Source organism: Carcharhinus amblyrhynchos, chromosome 5 (assembly GCF_965287045.1).
Source record: "Carcharhinus amblyrhynchos chromosome 5, sCarAmb.v2.hapA, whole genome shotgun sequence".
NCBI lineage: Eukaryota > Metazoa > Chordata > Chondrichthyes > Carcharhiniformes > Carcharhinidae > Carcharhinus > Carcharhinus amblyrhynchos.
Window position 1 is genome coordinate 34,834,296 of NC_137328.1, and position 18,080 is coordinate 34,852,375.

General features: G+C 43.9%; 1 protein-coding gene across 1 annotated transcript in view; it reads right to left on the bottom strand.

Annotated features, from left to right (window-relative positions):
• Positions 1-3,108, bottom strand: part of LOC145342958 (mitochondrial nicotinamide adenine dinucleotide transporter SLC25A51-like) — a 39,290-nt gene extending 36,182 nt beyond the window's left edge. Inside the window, exon 1 of the mRNA XM_080188613.1 lies at positions 2,361-3,108. The gene's annotated coding sequence lies outside the window, so the exon portion shown is untranslated. The remainder of the gene's footprint in view (positions 1-2,360) is intronic.
• Positions 3,109-18,080: the final 14,972 nt, after the last annotated feature.

Sequence of the window (18,080 nt, forward strand, 5' to 3'; positions counted from 1 at the left end):
GGTCCCTAATTCTACCCGCCTCATTACATAGCACCAGATCCAAGATAGCTCGCTCCCTCGTCGGCTCCAACACACACTGTTCCAGGAAACTATCCCGGCAGCATTCCAAGAACTCCTCCTCGAGCCCACCTCGTCCAACATGGGTCGACCAATCAATATGCAGATTGAAATCCCCCATAACTACTGCCGTCCCATTCCTGCACGCCGCACTTATTTGCGCGTTAACAGCCCGCCCCACCTCCAGATCATTATTCGGGGGCCTATAGACGACACCCACCAGCGTCTTCCTCCCTTTGCTGTTCCTAATCTCCACCCACAACGATTCCACTTTCTGCTCTTTGGCTCCGATATCATCCCTTGCTACCACCTTGATGCTGTCCTTAATCAGCAGAGCTACGCCACCCCCTCTTTCCTCCTGCCTATCCTTCCTAAACACTTGATAGCCCTGTACATTCATCTCCCAGTCCCTGTCACCTTGCAGCCACGTCTCTGTAATGGCCACCAGATCGTATCCATTTGTGTCGATCTGCGCCACCAGCTCATCCACTTTATTCCGAATGCTTCGTGCATTCAGATATAGCGCTTTCATCCCAGCCTTCTTCTGGACCCTATTTGCCGTAACGCCACCACTTGGGACATCCTCAGCCTCTTCCCTTACCTGTACCCTATCCTTAACTGTAGACCTCCTAACATCACCTACCCTCGCACCCTCCCCCCCCCTAATTAGTTTAAAGCCCTGTCTACAGTCCTCTTTACTCGATTCGCCAGCACTCTGGTCCCAGCACGATTCAGACCAACCCCATCCCGCCCGAACAAGTCCCACCTACCCCAATACTGGTGCCAATGCCCCATAAATTCGATCCCATTCCTCCCACACCAATCTCTGAGCCACCCATTCACTTCCTTTATCCTGTCAACCCTACGCCCGTCTGCACTCGGTTCAGGCAGTAGCCCAGAGAAGACCACCTTGTCGGTTCTACTTTTTAATTCCATTCCCAGCTTCTCATACTCCCTCCCCAGATCCTCAGTCCGCACTTTGCCTACGTCGCTGGCACCCACATGTACCACCACAACTGGGTTCTCACCCTCCCACTCCAGATTCCTCTGCAGCCCAGCTGCGACATCCTGTACCCGAGCACCAGGCAGACAACACACCCTTCTGTGCACTTTGTCATTTGAGTACAGCCCCAATCTACTCAGTCTGTCCTCATAAGCCAACCTCTTAACTCGGAATCAACCTAGTGAATCTTCTCTGCACCCCATCCAGTGCCAGTATATCCTTTCTTAAGTAGGGAGATCAAAACTGTACAGAATACTCCAGGTATCACTAGCACCTTACCAGTTGCAACATAACCTCACTGCTTTTAGACTCCATCCCTCTAGCAAGGAGGGACAAAATTCCATTTGCTTTCTTAATTACCTGCTGCACCTGCAAACCAACTCCTTGAGATTCCTGCACAAGGACACCCAGGTCCCTCTGCACAGCAGCATGCTGCAATTGTTTACCATTTAAATAATAGTCCATTTTGCTGTTATTTCTACCAAATGGATGACCTCATATTTACCAACATTGTACTCCATCTGCCAGACCCTCGCCCACTCACTTAGACTATCTACATCCCTTTGCAGACTTTCAGCATCCTCTGCACACTTTGCTCTGCCACCCATCTTAGTGTCATCTGCGAATTTTGACACACTACAATTGGTCCCTAACTCCAAATCATCTATGTAAATCATAAACAATTGCGATCCCAACACTAATCTCTGAGGCACACCACTAGTCACTGATCACGAACCAGAAAAACTGCCAATTACCCCCACCCTTTGCTTTCTGTTAGTTAACCAATCCTGTATCCATGCTAATACATTACCCGTAACACTGTGCACCTTTATCTATAGCAGTCTTTGGTGCAGAACTTTGTCAAATGCTTTCTGGAAATCCAGATACACCACATCCACAGGTTGTGCAATCCACAGGTCTGTGGAATTAACAATGTGACAATCCAAAAAATTATTGGCAGAACCCAATTTGAATCTGAAGAAGGCCATAGAGAAAGCTCTATCATTGGAGAATGCAGAGAAAGGAGTTCAGGGACTACAGGCAATGCCAGATAGCTGTGCCCTCTGATTGTGGAGAGGATGTTGAATGGGATTCATTGTATCTCTAAGACTCTGCGGACTCACTCAACCAGCACCACGTGTAATGGGTTTTACCGAATCACCTCTGCATGTATCAGACAAAAGGACTGCGCACGTGAACCAATTTGCAACTTTATTTCAAACAGTAAAAGACTTAAGTTTTACAACTTTAACAATTCGCTTTCTCTAACTATTCGATCATTTGGAAATCCATATATTACCTGGATCCTCATGATTCCATCAATTTGTTGTCTCTCTCGTCAGGAGGCAAGCTGCTGCAGGCTCTGCTGTGTTCAGACTTGCTTTAGGGAAGGCTGGAGAGGGGGTCAGACCATGTTTTCATATGCTGGTGACTGTCTTCTGCAATCTTCTAAGGATCCGGTCTATTAGGTGCTTTGGTTTAATTCGTTTCACATTGTTGATGGGTTTCAATGCGTGGTAATGAGTTTCAGTAGTTTGTGACTGTATACCTGGGTGTTTGGTTTCAGCTTCTAATACTCATCTAATGTTTTCTTTTACTGAGGCATGTCTGCTCTGTGTATCTCATGGTGATTCATTTGTCAGGAAACGTATCACGATCCTTTTACACATACTAATGTGTTCTGGTACATCTGTAGTTTTCAGTTGTCTGAGGTTGAATCTTGCAAAAGCACATGTCCAGCCAGAATTGTCTTTGTGTTTGGACTGAGGTAATCCCAGCATATCTTGCTTTTCAGTTAACTTCTATACCCTGTTTTTATTCCAGCTGCTATGCTTGTATTTCTGGCTTCATAGTTGTTTGTCATTGGTTCCCACCAATGAGTCCATTTTACTTGAGCAGCAGTAGGCTGCTGCAAGGGTCCCATGCAGCATTCATCCCTCAAATCAGAGCGAAGATATTAGTTCCTATCGTTAAACCAGATAGATTGGTCTGCCTTTATGGAGACTATCAGCTTACTGTCAGTAGGGTTTCTAAACTTGACAAGTACTCCATGCCTTGGATTGAAGACCTGAACAGCAGATTAACTGTTGGCCAAACTTTATCAAATTTGAACATGAGTCGTGCATACTTCCAACTTGAATTGAAAGAGCCTTCCTGAAAGTACATGACAATATGTAAAAAGTCCTGTACAGCACACTCGCCTGCTCTTTGGGGTCTCATCTGCATGCACCATTTTTCAATGGGTCATAGAGAACATACTGCAAGGATTATCTCAGTTTGTGGTGTTTTCTTTGTCACAGGAACCTCCGAACATGAAAACTTAGTGAATCTGGAAGTGGTCTTAAGGCAATTTCCAGAGATTGGGGTATGCCTGAAAAGGTAAAAATGTGTCTTCCAAGCAAGTGCCATGACCTATTTCAGCAATCGGGTAGATGGCGAGGGTCTTCTTACAGTGGATGAAAAGGTGAGGGCCATTAAGGAGTTTCCAACACCAACGAACACCATGGAATTGAAATCCTTCCTGGGATTAGTGAATTATTACAGGAAGATTATTCCAAATTTGGCTTCCTTGCTGGCCCCCTTGCATAACCTACTACAGAAACACCAAAGGTGATCTTGGGGAAATATCACAGCGAGAGGCTTTCAACAGTGTGTTATCCAGCAACTTCTACCCTCCAATTTATTGGCCTATTTTGACCCCAAACAGGACCTTATCTTGACATATGATCCCTCCCCTTACAAGGTTACATCCTCAAAAAATTCCAATAGATTTGTCAAGCATGAATTCCCTTTCGTAAATCTGACTTTGTCTGATTGTACCACTGCCTTCCAAATGCCAAAAGTTATGAAATCCTTGATAATAGATTCCAGCAACTTCTCCAGTACGGACATTAGGCTCACTGATCTATAGTTCCCTGTTTTCTCTCTACCTTCCAGAGCAGGCAGTGAGGAAAGCTAATGCATAGGAATAAAGATGTCTTGCTGCAGTTATATAGGGCCTTGGTGAGGCCACACATTGTGTATTGTGTGCATTTTGGTCTCCTAGTCTGAGGAAGGCCATTCTTGCTTTGATTTGATTTATTATTGTTACATGTATTAACATACAGTGAAAAGTATCTTGCGCACAATACAGACAAAGCATACCATTCATAAAGAAGGAAACAAGAGAGTGCAGAATGTAGTGTTACAATTATATCTAGAGTGTAGAGAAAGATCAACTTAATGTAAGGTAGGTTCACTCAACAGTCTAATGGCAGCAGGGAAGAAGCTATTCTTGTGTCAGTTGGTACATGACCTCAGAATTCTGTATCTTTTTCCTGATGGAAGAAGGTGGAAGAGAAAATGTCCGGGGTGCATGGTGTCCTTAATTAAGCTGGCTGCTTTGCCAAGGCAATGGGAAGTATAGACAGAGTCAATGGATGGGAGGCTGGTTTGCACGATGGATTGGGCTAAAATCACAACTTGTTGTAGTTTCTTGTGGTTTTGGACAGAGAAGGAGGTCATATCAAGCTGTGATACAACCAGACAGAATGCTTCCTTGTAAAAGTTGGTGAGAGTCACAGCTGACATGCCAAATTTCCTTAGTTTTCGGAGAAAGTGGAGGTATTGTTGGCCTTTCTTAACTATAGTGTCGGCATGAGGGGGGACCAGGACAGGTTGTTGGTGATCTGGACACCTAAAAACTTGAAACTCTCGACCCTTTCCACTTCACCCCCATTGATGTAGACAGGGGCATGTTCTCCTTTACACTTCCTGAAGTCGATGACAATCTTCTTTGTTTTGTGAACAATGAGGGAAAGATTATTGTTGCCGCAGCGGTTCACCAGATTCTCTATTTCATTCCTGTATTCTATTTTGTCATTGTTTGAGATCCAACCCACTATGGTGGTGTTGTCAGCAAACATGAAAATTGAATCTGAGGGGAATTTGGCCACAGTCATAGGTGTATAAGGAGTATAGTAGGGGGCTGAGAATGCAACCTTTTGGGGCACCGGTGTTGAGGATGATTGTGGAGGATTGTGGATCGTGTGTTGTTGTCTATCTTTACTGATTGTGGTCAGTGAGTTAGGACGGTCAGGATCAAGTCGCAGAGAGAGAGCTGAGGCCTAGGCCATGGAGTTTGGAGATGAGTTTCATGGGAATAATGGTGTTAAAGGCTGAGCCGTAGTCAATAAGTAGGAGTTTGACATAGGTGTCCTTGTTATCTAGGTGTTCCAGGGTTGAGTGCAGGGCCAGAGAGATGACATCTGTTCTGGACCTGTTGCAGCAGTAGACAAACTGTAATGGATCCAGGTAGTCCGAGAGGCTGGAATTGATTCGTGCCATGACTAACCTTTCAAAGGACTTCATAATGATGGATGTCCGAGCCACCGGCCGATAGTCATTAAGGCACGCTGCTTGGCTTTTCTTAGGTATCAGGATGATGGTCATCTTCTTGAAGCAGATTGGGACCTCAGATTGTTGTAAAGAGAGATTGAAGATGTCTGTGAATACGCCCGCCAGCTGCTCCATACAGGATCTGAGTGCTTCTCCGGGTACCCAATTCGGGCCTGTCGCTTTTCCTGGGTTGACCTTCGAGAAAGTTGCTCTGAAATTGCAATGGTGACCCCAGATACAGGTTCTTCCAGGATGGAGGGCATGTTCTCACTGGCACAGAATGTATTGAGCTCATCAGGTTGGAGGTGGCGATTTTACATGCCTTCATCTTTGTAGCTTGTTATGTGTTGCAGATCTTGCCATTGTTGGCGAGGGTCGGTGTGGCGAGCCGGGGACTCTAACTTGGTCCGGTACTGCCTTTTGTCATCTTTGATGGATCTCCTTAGATCGTATCTGGTTTTCTTGCATCAGTGAGTGTCACCTGACCTGACCGCCTCAGAACTGGACTTCAGCAAACAGTGACTATCCCTGTTTGTCTATGGTTCCCGATTGGGGAACACACATATTTAATTTTTTGGCATGTAGTCTTTTACACACTTACTAATGAGGTCAGTTATTGTAGTGGTGTAATCGTTCAGGCTGGTTGCAGAGTTTTTAAATGCTGACCATCCATTGACTCCAAGCAACCCCATAGGAGATCATCCGATTCCTCAGCCCAATGTTACACGACTTTCTTTGATGGATTCTCTGCTTCAGTTTGCTTGTAATCTGGGAGCAGGAGCACAGCCTTGTGCTCTAATTTGCCAAAGTGTGGGTGGGTGATAGAGCAGTAGCATGTTTGATATTTCTGTAGCAGTGGTGTAGGATGTTTGGGCTTCTGGTGGAACAGAAGATGTGTTAGTGGTAACTTGGTAGTACACTCTTGAGCTTGGCCTGATTGAAGTCCCTGGCCACAACGATCAAGGCCTCGGGATGTTTCATCTCAAGGCTATTCGTAGTGGTATCTATTTCATCCAGCCCGATCTTCACGTCCACATGGGGTGGGATGTAAACTGCCATCAGGATAAACAGAGGTGAATTCCTGCAGATGATAGTAGGGGTGGCATTTTAGCATCAGGTATTCTAGATCTGGGGAGCAGGAAGTGATGCCAGCTTTGATGCCAGAAAGCTAATGACGTTTGCTACCAAATAAACCTGTTGGACTTTAACCTGGTGTTGTGAGACTTCTTACTGAGCAGAAATTTGCCAGTGTTGCTACCTCAATGCACTAGGAGGTGTTGATTAGGAAGTAGACCCCAAGCCTTGCCTGAGGCCGCTGTACGGGCTATTCAATGGATTAAGAAGCCCTCTGGTTGTAGAGCACTGTTCGGTGAAGCAGGAGTGAGCTACGTCTCTGTGAAGCAGAGTATACAGCAGTCTCTCAGTTCTCTTTGGAAAATGAGTCTCCTCTAAGTTCATCTAGCTTGTTTTCCAGAGGTTGGACATTTGCAAGCAGTAAGCTGGGGAAGGGGATCTTGAGGCTGCACTGTTTCACTCTCACCAGCAGACCTGCACATTTTCAATGCTTTCTGGAGTGTCTGCTTCTTTTCGAGCCTTGTCCGCCTTTAGCCCCTTAATTTCTCTATTACTTTATCCCTTGTGATTGAGAGTTTTATAAATTTTCTCATGTTATTTGAAATCAGCCCATCCGATATCCGAGGGATATTTGCGATGTCTTGCACGGTGAAGACTGATGCAAAAAATTTATTTAGTATATCCACCATTTCTTTGTTTGCTGTTATAAATCCTCTTTCAGTAGAGGGCCTATATTTACCTTAGCCGCCCACTTCCTATTTATATATCCGTAGAAAAGACTGCAGTAGTTTAAGGAGGTTGCTCACCTTCTTAATGACAATTTGGGATGGGAAATATTGCCAACAGTACCACATAACATGAATAAATAAACTGAATTCTTTTATTGGTGGCCTTTAACTTTGTTCTTTCAGACAAGAGGAAACACATTATAAATCACCGGGGGTGAGTCTCCCATTCTGCTGTGCGTGTGTTTGTGCCCTGCTAGTATCTCCCACCACTGGATTTCCGCTGGTGTCTGCTCCAGAAATCAGCAGGCAAAGACCATTTAAGTGGTAATTTGAAAGTTATTTAAATACAATTAGTGGGCTTGGTCATGGGGCCGGCTAACATCTCGCCACCCTGCCAGAATGGTTCACCCCCGTGCGGATTACAGTAGCTCCCCACTTGCGGGGAACTAGTGGCCCGACCCTGCTAAAGTGAAGGGGGAGCAATCGGGGCCCCCCACAGGGTCGGGCGGTGGGGTGGTACCCCCTGGACATTGGCACCCTGGCAGTACCAGCCTGGGCCTAATGCCCAGAGAGCACCTTGGCACTGCGCATCAAGCGTGACAGAAAGGGCGAATGGGCGTGGGGCCTAGGTGCTGGGCCTACAGGGTGATCAGTGGAGGGGATCCTGCTGCCACTCTGCAGTTGAGATTGGTGGGGGCAGGAGGTAGGCCAGCAATTGGGGTGGGCTGGGGTTTGGGATAAGCTGGGTGATGGTCAGCCTGCCAGGGGTAGGGAGTGGATTGGTGAGTGAGAGGCTGGCCACAGGAATAGTTGAGGGGGCCAGCAATCGGGCCATGAGGGGGAGGGGGCGGGCAGAGAACCAGCATTGCGGGGGCCGTAGGGCTGGCCAGCAATTTGAGCTGCCTGCAGTGTGTGGGGCCACTTTGCGTGTGCCAATCTCGGCACTGACAGATCAGCACATGTGCAGTAACCTTCTCAGCGCACTGGTTTCAGCCTCCCGGGCAGGAATAGGCCCCACCTCCTGAAATGTATTGATATTCACACTGGTGGCCTTTGCGATGCACAGAGTGTGGGAGATTCTTCTCTGAACTCTCTCTGATAAAAGCAACATGAATTACTCTAGTTTTCATGTGAATTTGACACTTAAAATTTTTTTGGGAGAATGCCGGCTCACATTTCTGCCTTTTATTTTCAAGAGAAAAAAGACCCAACCTGTTTATCTTCTCCTGATATGTGTAACCTCATCGTTTTGGTGCCTTCAATTCTTTTTTGCATCTTTTCCAGGGTCTCTTTATCCTTTTTATAATATGCCAGCTTGAGCTGCATTCGGCACGCCAAGTGTAGGCGATAAAACTTTGGCACAACTTCACTACTTTCCAATTCTATTCCTCTAGAAATAAACATTAGTGCTTTGTTTGCTTTTGTTATTGCTTTGTCAAACCACATGCTACATTTAGTGATTTATATATTTGTATTGCCTGATCTGTTCTGCCCATTCAGATTTTTATTTTCTCAGTTATGTGTTGCATCTTTACTTTTTCTTACCAAAATATGCAACTTGTATTTATCTGAAATTTATTTGTCAACTTTACTCATTCCCCAATACATTAATGTTTTCTTGTTACAGTCCTCAGCATTGACAGCATTTGCCAAGATCATTGATATAAATTGTGAACAACAGTGGTTCCAGCAATGAAACTTGAATGACCCCACTTCCTCCTTTCTGTCATTTCGAATATGCTCACTTTATTCCTACTTAATATTTTCTGTCTTTCCACCAGGCAGAAATCAATTCTGCCACTTGTCCCCTGACTCCATGTGCTCTGACCTTATTCCTCTATTATGTAAAATCTCACCAAAGGCCTTCCTTGATATATTATATCTATTACATTATCTATGCCTACTGTCTCTTTTAACACCTCAAATAATTCAGAGGTTGATCAAGCAAATATTTCTCTTTTGAAATCCATATTGGTTACTCATTGCTATATTTTGGTTTCTCTTTTTACAATTTTAGCTTTTAATGGGGAATCTTTCATTTTTCTCACTACTGATGTTAAGTTGCCAGGTCTACAGCTTCCTGGACATTTTCTACCTTCTTAAGTATAAGCAAAAGGTTAGCTATCCACCATTGTTCTAGCATGACACCTTTTCCAATTTATTATTAAATATGTATAATAATTGCCAAAAATCTTCACCCTCGTTCACAGCTGGGATTCTCCAATGTCGCTGAAAGTAAATGGAGTTTTGGCCCGGATGCCAAATTCTCTGTTCTCACTTGCGGCAGAGTGGTCACAGACAAGATCAGAGAATCCTGCCCAATGCCTTTGCTATCTCTTTGCTAGATTCTTTTAAAATGCACAGATGTAATCTATCTAGTCCAAGGGCTTTATTTTATCTCAATTTGATTATTTTATTTAATACGCTTCCTTTTATTTTAAAATCCATTATATCATTTCTAATCTCATCACCAATGTCATGGTCACTTGATCTGTCTCCTTGATAAATAGTGAAGCAATGCAATTATTGAATGTTTCTGTCATTTCAGTATCATTGCCTGTGATTTTATCCTGACTGTCCCTTTATATTTATGTGCCTGTGGAATATTTTACTTTTTTGTGTTAATTTAGTTTCATAGTTCCTCTTTCCCTTGCTAATTGCTTTTGACTTTTCTCTGATCTCTTTATTTTCTTCCTTCTCTTGCTCTCTTCTGCTGTCCATGTGCTTAGTCAATACATCCCTTTCTCTACCCTTAATTTCTTTTCTGTTTTGATTCATCCACAATGTCTCATTAGTGCTTTGTTCATACTTTTTTTTACTGGAATATATTTCTCCTGGATTCTTTAAGCATCATTTTAAATGTTTTCTATTGTTCTTTTACATCATTGTTTGCCAATTATTTTGTCCATTTTGATTTCCTAATTCTCAGCCTCTCAAAAGCAGCTTTTCTGCAATCTATTAGCTGGTATCGTCATGCTTATGTGCTTGTCAGTTACTATCCTGAACTGTGTTGGGTTATGGCCATTATTGCATCAATGTTAGCCTGCATTTAATTATCTTCTCTGGTTCATTCTCCATTACGGTGTCCAACAGCAAATTGTCCTCTGTCAGCTTCCTTACAAACTGGTTTCCTGCATACATTGTAGGATCTCCATTTTCTTTTTCATTTTATCAACCTCTTCTGGCCAGTTAATTCTGAGGTAAGTCAAATCCCTACTGATTGTTGTGTTTTTTTTTACTTATTCCCCTAATATTTACCTAATTCTTCCAGGTGGAAGGTTGGCGGGGGTAGGCAGTGGGGTTGAGGTTAGAATCAGATCAGTCATGATCTTGTTGAAAGGTGGAACAGGCTCAAGGGACCAAGTGGCCTACTCTTGCTCTTAATTTGTAGGTTTGTGTGTAATCATTCTGTGTTTAAGATAGAGGTTATCACTCTTAAGGTGCTGCTTTTTAATTTAGAAGGCGAAATGTGGTTGCATCATGTCACTTCTAGTGGTACTGTGAAGACTCATGTTAATTCCCTGGGGTGGGAGAGGGATTGGCGGTGGAGAGGCAGTGTTACTGGCAGCTACCAATGCTCACTGTTGGGGTGCCTTAAATGGCATCGGTGACCTGCTTGATGCATTTATGGGTGGAAGCTTGCAAAATCCTGCAAAGGTCCCCAGTCACCCATGGAAGGAGTAGATGTTGAAACGCAGCAGTAACTTCTGGCAGTGGATGCTTTCCAAGTCCTCGTGATGCCAAATCTTGCAGAAATTGACATATATGAGTGACCAGTTCCCTTGACATGCAGACATTGGCATTTTGCTCATCTGCATGTTGCACATGTGACATCTATAGGCTTTTTTAAAGTTTATTTATTTATTAGTCACAAGTAGGCTGTGCGTGACATATAAAAATTAAGAGAGCAATAATTGCCACCTTGAGATATCAGTGTTGATTGTGTGGGCATAATTGCTTCACTTGCCTGACTCCCTGTATGTCAATTGAGCTGATGCTAAACTGTCTCAGCTATGGCAGCGCCCTCATTTTTGAACTTCTTTTCTAGTAGGCTGGACATTTACATCCTCTTCCCTGCACCGGGGAGTCATGTGTTTGTGTACAAACTTCCCTATTCTTTGTTGTGAGTAGAGCCTTGCCCCTCATTCTTCTTTCCTTTGCTCAGTTCTGGCTTGCTCCTTCCAAAACGAAGCTCTTGCTCTGTCACATAGTAAAAGCCAACAAAGCATTAACCCTGGTCTGGTCACTGTGGAGACTTACCTGCGAGATCCTCGTGAATCTGTGATTATATTTATCATGCAGCCTTGTGCTGATCCCTGTGAGCACTTGCTAAGTTGGGTGAACTAACCTCAGGATTCCCAGTAAAGAGCAGGTTGCTAAGTGCACGTTGTCTAAATGCTGTTGTAAAACATGTCATTCTGATTTCACACCAATGTGGGATTTAAATTCAATGTGGGGAATGATTCCAGTGAGTGGGTGTTGTAATGAGATAATATGATAATAACGTTCCTGACATTTAGTGGTGGGGAACACGGCCTGCCATTGATGGGTGGAATTGCACAATCGCGTCCTGCTTTTACATTGTAAAAAATCCAATCTTCTCATGGAATTGTGTGATTGCTGCCCCAAGCGGCAGTGGAAAGTCTGAGCCACAGTGCCATTTTAAACTGATGATAGTCAGCTCTTCGCCATGTCCTTTCACCCTATGACAACCTTCGTACTGTTGGTCAGTCTGCCTAACATGAAGTTATGAATGTCAAAATTTCCTCCAAATATACTCTAAGCTCCATTCTTCTTTGCCGACTCCACACACTTACCCAATCACAGGCTTAGGCTGAATGAGGCCTACAAAACCTTGATACCTTGAACATAACAAGACAGATCATCAACACCCTCCCCCAACACTGCAGTCCACTTTATCCATCATAAAGAGGCAATGGTGGCACCGTAGTTAGCCCTGCTGTCTCACAGTCCCAGGGACTTGGGTTCAATTCCAGCCTTGGGTGATTTTCTTTATGAAGTTTATTTTTGATTTGATTTATTATTGTCATATGTATTAGGATACAGTGGAAAGTATTGTTTCTTGCGTGTTATACAAAGCATACCGTACATAGAGAAGGAAAGGAGAGAATACAGAATGTAGTGTTACAGTAATGGCTAAGGTGTGGTAAAAGATCAACTTAATATGAGGTAAGTCTATTCAAAAGTCTGATGGCAACAGGAAGTATAGACAGAGCCAATGGATGGGAGGCTGGTTTGCATGATGGAGTGGGTTTTATTCACGATCCTTTTGTAGTTTTTTGCGGTCTTGGACAGAGCAGGGGCCATACCAAGCTGTGATACAATCAGAAAGAATGCTTTCTATGGTGCATCTGTAAAAGTTGAAGAGAGTCATAATGGAAATGCCAAATTTCCTTAACTTTCTGTGAAAGTAGAGGCATTTGTGGACTTTCTTAACTCTAGTATTGGTATGAAGGGACCCGGACAGGTTGTTGGTGATCTGGATATATAGAAGCATGAAGCTCTGTACCATTTCCACATTGTCCCCGTTAATGTAGACAGGGACATGTCTGCCACTACGCTTCCTGAAGTTTATTTCTATATCTTCTATTTTCTTGATATGGAGGGAGAGATTATTGTCATTGCATCAGTTCACCAGATTCTCTATCTCGTTCCTGTATTCCGTCTCCTGATTGTTTGAGATCCAACCCATTACAATGGTGTCATCAGCAAGCTTTGAAATTTGAGTTGGAAGGGAATTTGGCCACACAGTCATAGATGTATAAGGAATATAGAAGGGGCTGAGTCACAGCTTTGTGGGGCACTGGTCTTGAGGACTATCATGGAGGAGGTATTGTTGCTTATCCTTACTGATTGCAGTCTGCCAGGTAGTTTGGAGATGAGTTTTGTAGGAATTATGGGTGATGAAGGCTGAGCTGTAGTCAATAAGTAGGAGTCTGACATTGGTGTCTTTGTTATCCAGGTGTTCCAGGGTTGAGCGTTGAAGCAGATAGGGACCTCAGACTAGTGTAAAGAGAGGTTAAAGATGTCAAAGAGAGGTTAAAGGTGTCTGCGAATACCCCCACCAGCTGATTCACACAGGATCTGAGTCTGATCCGGGCCATTTACTTTCCGTGAGTTGACTTTTGAGAAGGCTACTCTGACATCTGCAATGCTGACCTCAGATACAGGGTCATCCAAGGCATCCGGGGTGGAGGGCTTGCTCTCGCTGGCCATAGAAACCCTACAGTGCAGAAAGAGGCTGGTGGCATCTGTGGGGAGAGAATAGAGCCAACGTTTGGAGTTTAGGTGACCCTTCGTCAAAGATGAGAGTCAGCAGAGATTTATTCTATGAGGGTGGGGGAATTGGAATAGGACAAAGGGAATGTAAATGAGGATATAGAAGGGGAGGTGAGAGGAAGGCGCGTTGAGTAGTGGCATTATGCTGGAGTTGGTGGAAATGGCAGAGGATGATCTCTGAATGTGGAGACTGGTGGATTGAAAACTGAGGTTAAGGGGGACCCTATCATGGTTCTGGGAGGGAGGGGAGGGGGTGAGAAGTGTGGCATGGGAGATGGGTTGCATGCGGTTGAGAGCCCTGTCAACCACAATGGATGGAAAACCACAACTGAAGAAGAAGGAAGACATATTGGCAGTGCTATTTTGGAAAGTTGCGTCATTGAACAGATAGGGCGGAGGTGAAGGAACTGACCAAATGGGATGGAACCCTTACAAGATGTTGAGTGTGAAAAGCTGTAGTCAAGGTAGTTATGGAAGTCGGTGGGCTTGTAATGGATACTATTGTACAGTTTTTCACCAGAAACGGAGACAGAGAAGTCAAGGAAGGGAAAAGAAATGTCAGAGATGGACCATGTGAAGGCGATAGCGGAGTGGAAATTGGAAGCAAAATTGATAAAATTTTCCAGGTCCAGCCGAGAGCATGAAGTGGCACCGAAATAGTCATTGATGTACAGATAAACGAGTTGTGGAAGGGGGCCAGAGTAGGACTGGAACAGGGAATACTCCACATAACCCATAAAGAGACTGGCATAACTGGGACCTATGCATGTACCCATAGCTACACCTTTTATTCAGAGGAAGTGAGACGAGTTAAAGGAGAAATTGCTGAGTGAGAGAAGCAGTTCAGCCAGACGAAGAAGAGTGATGGTGATTGGGAATTGTTCAGACTTCTGTTTGAGGCCATCCTGGTGGGGAGTGGAGGTGTAGAGAGATTGGACATCCATGATGAGAAGGAGGCGGTTTGCGCCAGGGAACTGGAAGTCGTTGTTATGGCATAGGGCATTGGAGGAATCACAGATGTAGATGGGAAAGACTGTTCAAGAGGAGAGAGAATGGAGTCAAGATAGGAGGAAATGAGTTCATTGGAGGAATTTCCTCTTGACCTATTTTATGGAGCAAGAAGTGAAGGAGTATTGGAAAGGTTCCAGGCAGGTTTGGATCTGCCTGGGGTGGGTTGCGTGTGCCCTCTCACTCTGATTTATAAACAGATCCAGTTACCTGGCCTTAACCATACTGAACTGCCTACACAAGCCCCAGGTCAGCAAAAGCTAGAAACAGTGCTGTTCTTTCCATTATAAAGAGACCTATGGTACGTTGGCAGCATTGCCAGTGGCAGTAACAGCTAACTAATGCCCTCGAGTTCCCTTTCCCCACCTCCTGCAGGCAAATCACAATTCTGTTCCCTGAGAGGAAACCCACAAGTGGAGGCAATGATCATTCTCCTCATCATTGTCTCATTCTACTTTCCTGGAGTGGCACCTCAGCAATCCTAGTAATCTGCTGGATTACAGATTGTTAAATAGTTGTGAGAGCCTGCAAGCCCAATAGAGCAGTAGTATATAGTCATGGTGGCAGGATCTGACCCTGAATGGCAACAAGCATGGATATCATGACTTCAATCTGAGCTTCTGCTGCAGCACTGAGATGTTGGTGGCTTCAGCCTGTTCTGCAATACAAGCTGAGACATCAAACACTTCAGGCATTGCATTTTGGATATTCGCAACTGTTGGCATGGAATTGTCCAGCAGTTTAAGCCTTGCGCTCAGTTGGAGTCAGATTCCTCATTGCTCCTAGATAATGACAATGAGCTCTATGACAGACCCAAGTATCTCTGCATGCTCACCCATCAGTTTTCCCCACTGTGTCATCGTTCCGCCATTCTGACTGTCCAAATCACAGACTGCTGGGCAGAAAATGGAATAAAACATGTTAAAAAGGTCCTACCATTAAGAGCTACAGGAATTGCATGCCCCCAGCCTTTCCAGGTTTTTTGGCCTCACCCAATCATCTCTGCCTCCTTGTAAATATTAGGGGTAATATTTCAGACAATCTGTGAAACAGATTTCATCAGGAGATGATGGAATATAATAGTTGTGAATTCAAATGCAAATTAGATCAATTTAATTTTTAAAAATAACATTTTGGGATGCAGTGGTGTTGAATAGAGACATAGAAACATAGAAGTTAGAAGCAGGTATAGGCCATTTGGACCTTTGAGCCTGCTCCACCATTCATTATGATCATGGCTGATCATAGAATTCAATATCCTGATCTCCCCTTTTCCTCCATATCCCTTGATCCCTTTGACCCCGAGAGCTATATCTAATTTCTTCTTGAAATCAGGCAACGTTTTCACCTCAACTACTTTGCTAGTGAATTCTACACATTTACCACTCTCTGGGTAAAACAAAAACATTTCTCACCAATTCTCCTCAGTTCTAAAAGGTCTGCCCCTTATCTTCAAACTATGATCCCTAATTCTGGACTCCCCCCTTTCTGAATCTACCCTGTCCAACTCTATTAGAATTTTATAAGTTTCTGTGAGATTTCCTGCACTCTTCTAAACTCCAGTGAATATAATCCTAAGTGACTTAATCTCTCCTCATGTGACAGGCCTGCCATCCCAGGAATCAGCCTGGTAAACCCTTGCTGTAGTCCCTCTATAGCAAGGACATTCTTCCTAAAATAAGGACACCAAAACTGCACACAATATTTGAGGTGTGGCCACACCAATGCCCTATACATTTGCAGTAAATGTATCCCTATCCCTATACTCAAATCCTCTCACTACGAAGGCCAACATACCATTTACCTTCTTTACTGCCTGCTGTACCAGCGCGTTTACTCTCGCTGAGTATCCACCTCTCTCAATTTACATCCATTCAAGTAATAATCTGTCTTCCTATTATTGCTACCAAAATGGATAACCCCACATTTATCCACATTATACCGTGTCTGCTATGCATTTGTCCACACATTTAGCCTGTCCAAACTATACTGAAGCACCTCCTCACAGCTCACCCTCCCACCCAATTTTGTAACATCTGCAAGTTTGGAGATAAAACATTTAATTCCGTCTTCCAAATCATTAGTGACGTAAGTGGAGCAGCAGGTGACCTTAGACCTATGTTTGCCAAAGGTCCACCACTAAAAGCTTCCTCACATTATGTCTGGATCTGTTATAGACTAATTGTTCAAACTTAGTTGCCATGATTTGTCAATAGCTCCACTATCATTGGATCTATTGATGGCATGATGATAACAGATAAACTTAACGGATCTCCATTTTTCACACTCACAAAAGTAAAATGCTGGAAAATCTCAGCATGTCTGACAGCATCTTTGGAGAGAGAATAGAGTCAATGTTTCGCATCTAGATGACCATTTGTCAGAGCTAAGAGCAATGAAAATCAGAAAAGATATACTGTAACTGGACAAAGCTTTTATCTTAGACCTTGGTCTTTACTCATCTAGTAATTCTATGGCTCAACGCTAGATATATTGGAATCATATTTTACATTAAGCCAACATATCATTTGATTGACCATCTGTTTTATACTCACCAGATGTCATTTTCCATTGATAGCTCATTAATCCTATCAGTTTTTTGCAAGGTGAGTTATTTTAAAATTACTCCCATGTACGGTGTAATGGCCGGATTGTAGGGTCGCTTTGGAGGAAGGAACAAGGATAACTGAGTGACCTTCCTGATCCATCACTGCCTTGTGGTCTACACGTGGCTTCTATGATCACTAATCACTTCAATTTTTCCTACTTCCTTCCCAACAATGGAGGGAATGTTATGAGAATTTGTTAAAGTGTCAGCTCTCGCAAGAAACCTGGTGTAAAAGTTTCCAGTACTACTGGTTTGTTTTCTGTCCAGACCTTGACACTTCTCACACAAAAATATACTGGGCATGGTTTGCACCATCACTCTGGCACAGCAGGGGCTCTTAGAGCCAAGAACCAGCTCCACAATGATCAGACACCATTTTTAAAGTGTGCCCTGATCAGAAATAAGAAATAACACCCCCATAAATAATGATGAAACCCTTCCCCCTTCATGGAGGAATCATGGCCTTCCCACATCATCCCTATCCCCTTCCATCAAAATCATTCTCATCCCCTCAATGTGCACTCTCCCCCCCCCACCACTACAAACAGGTGAGTCCTCTCAGGTTGGCAGCGTCAGTGCCAATCTGACAATGCCAATCTCTGCCAGGGGCATTGCTAGGGCACTGTCTGGCCATTTCCCTCTCTCCCCCAGGTTCTATACTTACCTTTGTGTCCCCAGAGGGTTCACCTAGATAGATGACATCACATCGATGAGGTATGAGAATTCAGTGAGGGGAGATAATTTGGTGAGCCGGGTGTACAATTATATTTAAATTTATTGAAATCTATTTCAATCAGGTTCTCGACTATTGTGAGTGTAAACCTGATTACATTACCAGCGAAGGGCAGGGAAAATTGGAGATCACAATCTCACTGGTGAGATTTGCGACTTCCAATTTTCACAGGATTTTGATGCCCACCAGCGA